Consider the following 13,945-nt stretch of genomic DNA (forward strand, 5'->3'; position numbering starts at 1 on the left):
TTTTATTCTATAGTCAAAATAAACTGGGAATGCAAATATTCCACATTCAAAACAAACTAGTAATGCATATATTCTATAGTCAAAATAATCTGGGAATACATATATTCTATAGTCAAAACCAACTAGGAATGCATATATTCTATCGTCAAAACAAACTGGGAATACATATATTCTATAGTCAAAAACCAACTAGGAATGCATATATTCCACAGTCAAAACAAACTAGGAATGCATATATTCTATAGTCAAAACAAACTGGAAATGCATATATTCTATCGTCAAAAGAAACTGGGAATACATATATTCCATAATCAAAACAAATGGGAATGTATATATTCTATATTCAAAATAAACTGGGAATGCATATATTCCATAGTCAAACAAATGGGAATGTATATATTCTATATTTAAAATAAACTGGGAATACATATATCCTATAGTCAAAATAAACTGGGAATGAATATATTCTATAGTCAAAATAAACTGGGAATACATATATTTTTTTCGTCAAAACAAACTGGGAATGCATATATTCTATAGTCAAAATAAACTGGGAATACATATTAAGCAAATAACACCGAATAAACGGCAAGGTAAAGACTATGTCTAATTATAGTAAATACGTACTGCGTGCTTGACTCGAACCGGCGCTCGCGTACGGCACCTAATCGCCTAGCTTCACGCCACTACACGTCTTCCCCTCGGCCACCGGGCATCCCCAGTCAAAATATACTGGAAATGCAAATATTCTATAGTAAAAATAAACTGGGAATGCAAATATCCTGTAGTCAAAATAAACTCAAAATACATATATTCTATAGTTATAACAAACTGGGAATGCATATATTCTATAGTCAAAATAAACTGGGAATGCAAATATCCTGTAGTCAAAACAATCTGGAAATGCATATATACTATAGTCAAAATAAACTGGGAATGCAAATATTCTGTAGTCAAAATAAACTGGGAATGCAAATATCCTGTAGTCAAAATAAACTGGAAATACATATATTCTATAGTTATAACAAACTGGGAATGCATATATTCTATCGTCAAAATAAACTGGGAATGCAAATATCCTGTAGTCAAAATAAACTGGGAATACATATATTCTATAGTTATAACAAACTGGAAGTGCATATATTCTATAGTCAAAATATACTGGAAATGCAAATATTCTATAGTCAAAATAAACTGGGAATACATATATTCTATAGTTATAACAAACTGGGAATGCATATATTCTATCGTCAAAATAAACTGGGAATGCAAATATTCTATAGTCAAAATAAACTGGGAATACATATATTCTATAGTCAAAATAAACTGGGAATGCAAATATTCTATAGTCAAAATAAACTGGAAATGCATATATTCTATCGTCAAAATAAACTGGGAATATATATATTCTAACGTCAAAATAAACTGGGAATTCATGTATTTTACAGTCAAAATAAACTGGGAATGCATATATTCTATAGTCAAAACAAACTGGAATTGCTTTTATTCTATAATCAAAATAAACTGGGAATGCAAATATACCACAGTCAAAACAAACTAGGAATGCATATATTCTATAGTCAAAATAATCTGGGAATACATATATTCTATAGTCAAAATAAACTGGGAATGCAAATATTCCACAGTCAAAACAAACTAGGAATGCATATATTCTATAGTCGAAATCATCTGGAAATACATATATTCTATAGTCAAAACCAACTAGGAATGCATATATACTATCGTCAAAACAAACTGGGAATACATATATTCTATAGTCAAAAGCCAACTAGCAATGCATATATTCCACATTCAAAATAAACTAGGAATGCATATATTCTATAGTCAAAACAAACTGGAAATGCATATATTATATCGTCGAAAGAAACTGGGAATACATATATTCCATAATCAAAACAAATGGGAATGTATATATTCTATATTCAAAATAAACTGGGAATGCATCTATTCCATAGTCAAACAAATGGGAATGTATATATTCTATATTTAAAATAAACTGGGAATACATATATCCTATAGTCAAAATAAACTGGGAATGCATATATTCTGTAGTCAAAATAAACTGGGAATACATATATTTTTTCGTCAAAACAAATTGGGAATGCATATATTCTATAGTCAAAATAAACTGGGAATACATATATTCTATAGTTACAACAAACTGGAAGTGCATATATTCTATAGTCAAAATATAATGGAAATGCAAATATTCTATAGTCAAAATAAACTGGGAATACATATATTCTATAGTTATAACAAACTGGGAATGCATATATTCTATAGTCATAACAAACTGGGAATGCATATATTCTATCGTCAAAACAAACTGGGAATACATATATTCTATAGTTATAACAAACTGGGAATGCATATATTCTATAGTCATAACAAACTGGGAATGCATATATTCTATCGTCAAAACAAACTGGAAATGCAAATATCCTGTAGTCAAAATAAACTGGGAATACATATATTCTATAGTTATAACAAACTGGAAGTGCATATATTCTATAGTCAAAATATACTGGAAATGCAAATATTCTATAGTCAAAATAAACTGGGAATACATATATTCTATAGTTATAACAAACTGGGAATGCATATATTCTATCGTCAAAATAAACTGGGAATGCAAATATTCTATAGTCAAAATAAACTGGGAATACATATATTCTATAGTCAAAATAAACTGGGAATGCAAATATCCTGTAGTCAAAATAAACTGGAAATACATATATTCTATAGTTATAACAAACTGGGAATGCATATATTCTATCGTCAAAATAAACTGGGAATGCAAATATCCTGTAGTCAAAATAAACTGGGAATACATATATTCTATAGTTATAACAAACTGGAAGTGCATATATTCTATAGTCAAAATATACTGGAAATGCAAATATTCTATAGTCAAAATAAACTGGGAATACATATATTCTATAGTTATAACAAACTGGGAATGCATATATTCTATCGTCAAAATAAACTGGGAATGCAAATATTCTATAGTCAAAATAAACTGGGAATACATATATTCTATAGTCAAAATAAACTGGGAATGCAAATATTCTATAGTCAAAATAAACTGGAAATGCATATATTCTATCGTCAAAATAAACTGGGAATATATATATTCTAACGTCAAAATAAACTGGGAATTCATGTATTTTACAGTCAAAATAAACTGGGAATGCATATATTCTATAGTCAAAACAAACTGGAATTGCTTTTATTCTATAATCAAAATAAACTGGGAATGCAAATATACCACAGTCAAAACAAACTAGGAATGCATATATTCTATAGTCAAAATAATCTGGGAATACATATATTCTATAGTCAAAATAAACTGGGAATGCAAATATTCCACAGTCAAAACAAACTAGGAATGCATATATTCTATAGTCGAAATCATCTGGAAATACATATATTCTATAGTCAAAACCAACTAGGAATGCATATATACTATCGTCAAAACAAACTGGGAATACATATATTCTATAGTCAAAAGCCAACTTGGAATGCATATATTCCACATTCAAAATAAACTAGGAATGCATATATTCTATAGTCAAAACAAACTGGAAATGCATATATTATATCGTCAAAAGAAACTGGGAATACATATATTCCATAATCAAAACAAATGGGAATGTATATATTCTATATTCAAAATAAACTGGGAATGCATCTATTCCATAGTCAAACAAATGGGAATGTATATATTCTATATTTAAAATAAACTGGGAATACATATATCCTATAGTCAAAATAAACTGGGAATGCATATATTCTGTAGTCAAAATAAACTGGGAATACATATATTTTTTCGTCAAAACAAATTGGGAATGCATATATTCTATAGTCAAAATAAACTGGGAATACATATATTCTATAGTTACAACAAACTGGAAGTGCATATATTCTATAGTCAAAATATAATGGAAATGCAAATATTCTATAGTCAAAATAAACTGGGAATACATATATTCTATAGTTATAACAAACTGGGAATTTATATATTATATAGTCATAACAAACTGGGAATGCATATATTCTATCGTCAAAACAAACTGGAAATGCATATATTCCATAGTCAAAATAAACTAGAGATACATATATTCCATAGTCGTAACAAACTGGGAATGCATATATTCTATCGTCAAAACAAACTGGGAATGCATATGCTCTATAGTCAAAATAAACTGGGAATACATATATTCTATAGTCAAAATAAACTGGGAATGCAAATATTCCACAGTCAAAACAAACTAGGAATGCATATATTCTATAGTCAAAATAATCTGGGAATACATATATTCTATAGTCAAAACCAACTAGGAATGCATATATTCCACAGTCAAAACAAACTAGGAATGCATATATTTTATAGTCAAAACAAACTGGAAATGCATATATTCTATCGTCAATACAAACTGGGAATACATATATTCTATAGTCAAACCAACTAGGAATGCATATATTATATAGTCAAAACAAACTAAAAGTGTTTATATTCTATAGTCAAAACAATCTGGAAATGCATATATTCTATCGTCAAAAGAAACTGGGAATACATATATTCCATAATCAAAACAAATGGGAATGTATATATTCTATATTCAAAATAAACTGGGAATGCATATATTCCATAGTCAAACAAATGGGAATGTATATATTCTATACTTAAAATAAACTGGGAATACATATATCCTATAGTCAAAATAAACTGGGAATACATATACTTTTTCGTCGTTACAAACTGGGAATGCATATATTCTATCTTCAAAATAAACTGGGAATGCAAATATCCTGTAGTCAAAACAAACTGGAAATGCATATATTCTCTCGTCAAAATAAACTGGGAATACATATATTCTATCGTCAAAATAAACTGGGAATGTAAATATCCTGTAGTCAAAATAAACTGGGAATGCAAATATCCTGTAGTCAAAACAAACTGGAAATGCATATATTCTGTAGTCAAAATAAACTGGGAATGCAAATATTCTATAGTTATAACAAACTGGGAATGCATATATTCTATCGTCAAAATAAACTGGGAATACATATATTTTTTCGTCGTTACAAACTGGGAATGCATATATTCTATCTTCAAAATAAACTGGGAATGCAAATATCCTGTAGTCAAAACAAACTGGAAATGCATATATTCTCTCGTCAAAATAAACTGGGAATACATATATTCTATCGTCAAAATAAACTGGGAATGTAAATATCCTGTAGTCAAAATAAACTGGGAATGCAAATATCCTGTAGTCAAAACAAACTGGAAATGCATATATTCTGTAGTCAAAATAAACTGGGAATGCAAATATTCTATAGTTATAACAAACTGGGAATGCGAATATTCTATCGTCAAAATAAACTGGGAATGCAAATATTCTATAGTCAAAATAAACTGGGAATGCAAATATCCTGTAGTCAAAATAAACTGGAAATACATATATTCTATAGTTATAACAAACTGGGAATGCATATATTCTATAGTCAAAATAAACTGGGAATGCAAATATCCTGTAGTCAAAACAAACTGGAAATGCATATATTCTATAGTCAAAATAAACTGGGAATGCAAATATTCTATAGTCAAAATAAACTGGGAATGCAAAAATCCTGTAGTCAAAATAAACTGGAAATGCATATATTCTATAGTCAAAATAAACTGGGAATGCAAATATCCTGTAGTCAAAATAAACTGGAAATACATATATTCTACAGTTATAACAAACTGGGAATGCATATATTCTATCATCAAAATAAACTGGGAATGCAAATATCCTGTAGTCAAAATAAACTGGGAATACATATATTCTATATTTATAACAAACTGGAAGTGCATATATTCTATAGTCAAAATATATTGCGAATGCAAATATTCTATAGTCAAAATAAACTGGGAATACATATATTCTATAGTTATAACAAACTGGGAATGCAAATAGTCTATAGTCAAAATAAACTGGGAATACATATATTCTATAGTCAAAAATAAACTGGAAATACATATATTCTATAGTTATAACAAACTGGGAATGCATATATTCTATAGTCAAAATAAACTAGGAATGCATATATTCTATAGTCAAAATAATCTGGGAATACATATATTCTATAGTCAAAATAAACTGGGAATGCAAATATTCCACAGTCAAAACAAACTAGGAATGCATATATTCTATAGTCGAAATCATCTGGAAATACATATATTCTATAGTCAAAACCAACTAGGAATGCATATATACTATCGTCAAAACAAACTGGGAATACATATATTCTATAGTCAAAAGCCAACTTGGAAGGCATATATTCCACATTCAAAATAAACTAGGAATGCATATATTCTATAGTCAAAACAAACTGGAAATGCATATATTATATCGTCAAAAGAAACTGGGAATACATATATTCCATAATCAAAACAAATGGGAATGTATATATTCTATATTCAAAATAAACTGGGAATGCATCTATTCCATAGTCAAACAAATGGGAATGTATATATTCTATATTTAAAATAAACTGGGAATACATATATCCTATAGTCAAAATAAACTGGGAATGCATATATTCTGTAGTCAAAATAAACTGGGAATACATATATTTTTTCGTCAAAACAAATTGGGAATGCATATATTCTATAGTCAAAATAAACTGGGAATACATATATTCTATAGTTACAACAAACTGGAAGTGCATATATTCTATAGTCAAAATATAATGGAAATGCAAATATTATATAGTCAAAATAAACTGGGAATACATATATTCTATAGTTATAACAAACTGGGAATTTATATATTATATAGTCATAACAAACTGGGAATGCATATATTCTATCGTCAAAACAAACTGGAAATGCATATATTCCATAGTCAAAATAAACTAGAGATACATATATTCCATAGTCGTAACAAACTGGGAATGCATATATTCTATCGTCAAAACAAACTGGGAATGCATATGCTCTATAGTCAAAATAAACTGGGAATACATATATTCTATAGTCAAAATAAACTGGGAATGCAAATATTCCACAGTCAAAACAAACTAGGAATGCATATATTCTATAGTCAAAATAATCTGGGAATACATATATTCTATAGTCAAAACCAACTAGGAATGCATATATTCCACAGTCAAAACAAACTAGGAATGCATATATTTTATAGTCAAAACAAACTGGAAATGCATATATTCTATCGTCAATACAAACTGGGAATACATATATTCTATAGTCAAACCAACTAGGAATGCATATATTATATAGTCAAAACAAACTAAAAGTGTTTATATTCTATAGTCAAAACAATCTGGAAATGCATATATTCTATCGTCAAAAGAAACTGGGAATACATATATTCCATAATCAAAACAAATGGGAATGTATATATTCTATATTCAAAATAAACTGGGAATGCATATATTCCATAGTCAAACAAATGGGAATGTATATATTCTATACTTAAAATAAACTGGGAATACATATATCCTATAGTCAAAATAAACTGGGAATACATATATTTTTTCGTCGTTACAAACTGGGAATGCATATATTCTATCTTCAAAATAAACTGGGAATGCAAATATCCTGTAGTCAAAACAAACTGGAAATGCATATATTCTCTCGTCAAAATAAACTGGGAATACATATATTCTATCGTCAAAATAAACTGGGAATGTAAATATCCTGTAGTCAAAATAAACTGGGAATGCAAATATCCTGTAGTCAAAACAAACTGGAAATGCATATATTCTGTAGTCAAAATAAACTGGGAATGCAAATATTCTATAGTTATAACAAACTGGGAATGCATATATTCTATCGTCAAAATAAACTGGGAATGCAAATATTCTATAGTCAAAATAAACTGGGAATGCAAATATCCTGTAGTCAAAATAAACTGGAAATACATATATTCTATAGTTATAACAAACTGGGAATGCATATATTCTATAGTCAAAATAAACTGGGAATGCAAATATCCTGTAGTCAAAACAAACTGGAAATGCATATATTCTATAGTCAAAATAAACTGGGAATGCAAATATTCTATAGTCAAAATAAACTGGGAATGCAAAAATCCTGTAGTCAAAATAAACTGGAAATGCATATATTCTATAGTCAAAATAAACTGGGAATGCAAATATCCTGTAGTCAAAATAAACTGGAAATACATATATTCTACAGTTATAACAAACTGGGAATGCATATATTCTATCATCAAAATAAACTGGGAATGCAAATATCCTGTAGTCAAAATAAACTGGGAATACATATATTCTATATTTATAACAAACTGGAAGTGCATATATTCTATAGTCAAAATATATTGCGAATGCAAATATTCTATAGTCAAAATAAACTGGGAATACATATATTCTATAGTTATAACAAACTGGGAATGCAAATAGTCTATAGTCAAAATAAACTGGGAATACATATATTCTATAGTCAAAAATAAACTGGAAATACATATATTCTATAGTTATAACAAACTGGGAATGCATATATTCTATAGTCAAAATAAACTGGGAATGCAAATATTCTATACTCAAAATAAACTGGGAATGCAAATATTCTATAGTCAAAAAAAAACTGGGAATACATATATTCTATAGTCAAAATGAACTGGGAATACATATATTCTATAGTTATAACAAACTGGGACTGCATATATTCTATCGTCAAAATAAACTGAGAATACATATATTCTATAGTCAAAACAAACTGGGAATGCAAATATTCTATAGTCAAAATAAACTGGGAATACATATATTCTATAGTCAAAATAAACTGGAAATGCATATATTCTATCGTCAAAACAAACTGGGAATGCATATATTCCATTGTCAAAACAAACTGGAATTTCATATATTCTTTAGTCAAAACAAACTGGAAATGTATATATTCTATAGTCAGATCAAACTGGGAATGCATATATTCTATAGTCAAAATAAACTGGGAATGCAAATATTCTTTAGTCAAAATATACTGGGAATACATATATTCTACAGTCAAAAAATTGGGAATGCATATATTCTATGTTCTATAGACAAATCAAACTGCCATTCAGTTCCTTAATCAAGTCAAATACCCTAAAATGGTACACTGAAGTATTGTGATGTCATACATTGAGACATAGTACATTTATATATGTCAATAATGTAGCACATATTTTATGTTATCCACCTAATGACGTCAAATATTGAGACATAGTACATTTATATATGTAAATAATGTAGCACATATTTTATGTTATCCACCTAATGACGTCAAATATTGAGACATAGTACATTTATATATGTAATAATGTTGCACATATTTTATGTTATCCACTTAATGACGTCAAATATTGAGACATAGTATATTTATATTTGTAAATAATGTAGCACATATTTTATGTTTTCCACTTAATGACGTCATATATTGAGACATAGTACCTTTATATATGTAATAATGTAGCACATAGTTTATGTTATCCACCTAATGACGTCAAATATTGAGACATAGTACATTTATATATGTAATAATGTTGCACATATTTTATGTTATCCACTTTATGACGTCAAATATTGAGACATAGTATATTTATATTTGTAAATAATGTAGCACATATTTTATGTTATCTTCTTAATGACTTCAAATATTGAGACATAGTACATTTATATATGTAAATAATGTAGCACATATTTTATGTTATCCACTTAATCACGTCATGTATTGTGTTTTATTTTGAAACCACGGCAGACACTTATGTTCTGTATAAACTATCAAATTATGGAATGTTGTACATCGAATGTTTAACATATCACACATTTCTGTTTTACACTGAATTATTTGTCAGTACAAATAATACATTCTATTATGACAAATAAATACCTAGACGAATCACTGATGAATGTTTGTCATATCTGTTATAATTCAATAAACAATGTCATCGCACTTTGACCGCAACATTAATGTCAGCGCAGTTGAGGTCAGCGAAGAATTTACCAAAATTCCATACAGTGGCGGAAATATCATGTCTTGTTATTGAAGGATACAAAGCTGGAGGAGATGTCCCCCAAAAGATGGAAAAATTGACCCCTAAAGGTCAGATATGTTGACACTCTGTGTGGTATGATTGTGAGCAATAAACTGTTTGTAAATAACTATGACAACAGTTTGTTCCAGCCTCCAGGATGTGTGACCTCAGGGGTCACGCACAACGGATATTGCATTGGCGCAAATAAAATAAACAAGTGTTAACAAAAGTACAATCATGTTTTCAAAATCTTTTGAAACAAATAAATTTATGCTTTATGACACAAATAAAATAATCTTTAGCACAGCTTAAATAATGTGTTTATATTGTTTTTAACATGAATTTGGTACGCTAATGAAATATACAAACTTTTTAAAGATACATTATCATCATATTCCCAATAACTGTGAATGCGAGCGTGGTGAGTTAAGTGCGAGTTACGCGTGAAATCGAACTTAAAAGCAGGACAAACAAACGCTACAGTGACGTCACGTCTTGGGATTCAACAAACACAAAAATAATTTTCAGGCATAATAATATGCTATACACATTTGTGGTCAATTTTGATGGAGTAAGAATTTCTCAACACTATATTTCACTCTGAAAGATCGGCGTTTCGACATTGACCTATAAGGACAAATTCAAATCGAATTGTTGCGGCTCTGAACGCATTACGCGAAATCTCACAGTTAAAATCACTTGTTTATTGAATGCTACAATGGACATATATATATATATATTACATTGATTGGTATATATATATATATATATATATATATATATATATATATATATATATATATATATATATATATATATATATATATATATATATATATATATATATATATATTGATTGGTATTATGATCCATTCTCTCAACAAGCACCACCGAATTTTCAGACTTCGTTTGACCGTAAATTTATATCAAAAGTCATCTCATCGGAAAGAGAACAGCCATGAAACATACATGGGACATATGAGGGCACTTACAGTGAAGAATAGATATATATATATATATATATATATATATATATATATATATATATATATATATATATATATATATATATATATATATTGATTGGTATTATGATCCATTCTCTCAACAAGCACCACCGAATTTTCAGACTTCGTTTGACCGTAAATTTATATCAAAAGTCATCACATCGGAAAGAGAACAGCCATGAAACATACATGGGACATATGAGGGCACTTACAGTGAAGAATAGATTTTTAAGTAGTCAATAATATTTGTTTTTGCAAATTGTTAACTAAATGTTCATTGTGAATCGAAAATACAAGATAATGATACAAGATAATACAAGATAGTCATAAAAATTGCGTTTTTATTTACTGTTTGAAAAGGAACGGGTGATTTACTGATAATATGAAGAACCATCTTATCACAGATTTGCAATAAGAGGTATATGTGACGTAATATGAACACTTACATACAAACAGACGAACACGTGGGCGGTCAAAGATCAATCAGTAATATATGCAGATCATTGTTCACTTTCTCACCGAACCTTAAACCAGTTAGGAGAATAACATTGTAATATATTTCCACAACATGCAAAACATAATGAACAGGAAAAATATAATGGTAGGTATGACATAACAGATACTGGTTTGTGAACGTGATTGGTTTGTTTACTCGAATTGAACTAGGTACTTACATTAAAGCAGGCCCGGGGCATCTGGATAAGTCATGTATTTAATTGTGTAATAAGTCTTATTCGTGTGATACCGAAACGGCGACATACAAAATAAATGTTGATGAAAGGTTCTGTAAAAAGTGCAATACTGATAACGTTGAGGGTAAATTTCACTTCCTGGTTGACTGTTCACAACATTAAGAAGCAAAAATAAGGTTATTTAAGTCAATACAAATCTAAGAATCACAATTCAGACAATGAGGAAAGGTGTTGGTATACTATGGATAACGCCCGTAAAAACGAAAGTGCTATTTTCTGATATAATTTCATCTACATTTATTTATCATAACTAATTACGTAAAGTTCCTTTTTTTAAACATCATTTTATTAGATTTTTATTAGATGGTAAGTTTCATGGCAAAGTCAAACATGTAAAAAAGAAAGAAGATATTTTTGTCCAATGAAAAACCAATTTAATTGAAAAAATAAATTCACAGGCGTTTCAATAGACGTTTCAAAAACAAGGCTGCGTCAAATATACACTTGTGATATTATAATTTATATATTTAACTAATTTATTGTTAATTGATATCCACCTTATTATTCTGATATTAAATAATCTGTCTTATTAATTTTCACGCGTTGTATCCATATAAAACTGTAGGGGTCCATGTGCACAACGATAACTTCTTTACATGTGATTACTTCGCGTTGTTACCAGCGTATTCCATATTGCCGTCATTGTCTTTACTCCTTTAGTGTACAGGAAAGCAGAAGACTTAAAACACTTCGGATATAGCGTTTAGAGAGGCTCTTCAGTCCCGACGTTATTCGCGCTTTGTCTGTCGCGTCGTGCAGTGTTTGATCTCCATGTGGACCTTTCTTCTTATCCGACAGAAACCATTTGATCTCTGTTTTACCTGTTATTCAAAGCAAACTGATATTATCTGCTTGACCAAGCTGTATTACATAAGCTTAACGGTCGAGACAATAACGCATAAAAAGCATTAGTATGTAGTTTCATCTAAGTAATTCTCGTTTTCAGGTTAATTGAATATAGAGATAAGTATGTCATCATTCCAAGCCAAACCAAGTACGTGTATGTTTATATTTGGCCTTGATAGAAGGTTATAACATCCATACTAGCACGTGACTTATCCTTTTTATATATAAAGATGCATACATGGTGACAAACGCAGATCCAAGGATGCCTGTTACACGTATGAAAGCAGAGCTCAAATGGCAAAGGGAATATGTGTCATTATAGATTCTTCAAAAGGTGACAGACTAATGAAAATTCTCATCGCCTTCAATTTACAAATAATTACAAAAGGGAGAAAACGTTCACGTCTTTCAATAACAGTTGTGCCGTTGGATACGACACAATAGCAATGGGAAGAGCGACGAAAACGTGATCAATATATAGTAATAATACGTCTTTCATATTGCATTGAACGAAATACATGTCCACATTACCCAGACAAGTGTGTTTAAATGGTACGTTTGAAACAAAGACGCAATATCTATGTTTAGACTTGCCCAATAATGTAGTCATATAAATGTTATAATGATACCCATCTGTGTATACAACTGTATGTTTAGAGAGCTACCCCCAAACAGACGATGTTGTCATATTGATGCATTGCTTTGTTATTTGTTCAAATGCGACTTTGGGGAACCTTGATTGTGACCCACAGGTGCTTGTGTTCGACTGGGTCTGGTTGACGCCAGGATGGCACATTCAATTGTCATAATGCCATTATGATAGAAAGATTTCCACATAGCTATGTCGTGTATGTAAACTGGAATACTGTCTCTGTAACAAAAATATACTATATGCCAACTCCTAACTACACATACACAAGTCAGGAAAGACAATAGTGACATTTAATGCACGGAACTGTCGCTTGGCACAGCGAATATTTAAAAAAAAACAGAAAGAATGTGCTTGCACAAGATGGATTATTAAAGTGTCCATTTCATATAATTTCTCATTTCGTATAATGTGCATATTGTGGTATTTTATTTGTTTCTGTACTTATACCCCCCCCCCAAATGCACGACACGATTTGGTAACAGCTACGTCAAAAATACTGCACTACACGATATGCGCATGTCACTGAGACGAAAAAATAGAAATACTTAAAATAAATCTTTTTCTATGATATCATATACAATCAGACAATTTAAAGTTTAAGTATATACTAGTACTATA

Source organism: Saccoglossus kowalevskii, chromosome 16 (genome assembly GCF_978046115.1).
Source record: "Saccoglossus kowalevskii chromosome 16, keSacKowa6.1, whole genome shotgun sequence".
Classification (NCBI taxonomy): Eukaryota; Metazoa; Hemichordata; class Enteropneusta; family Harrimaniidae; genus Saccoglossus; species Saccoglossus kowalevskii.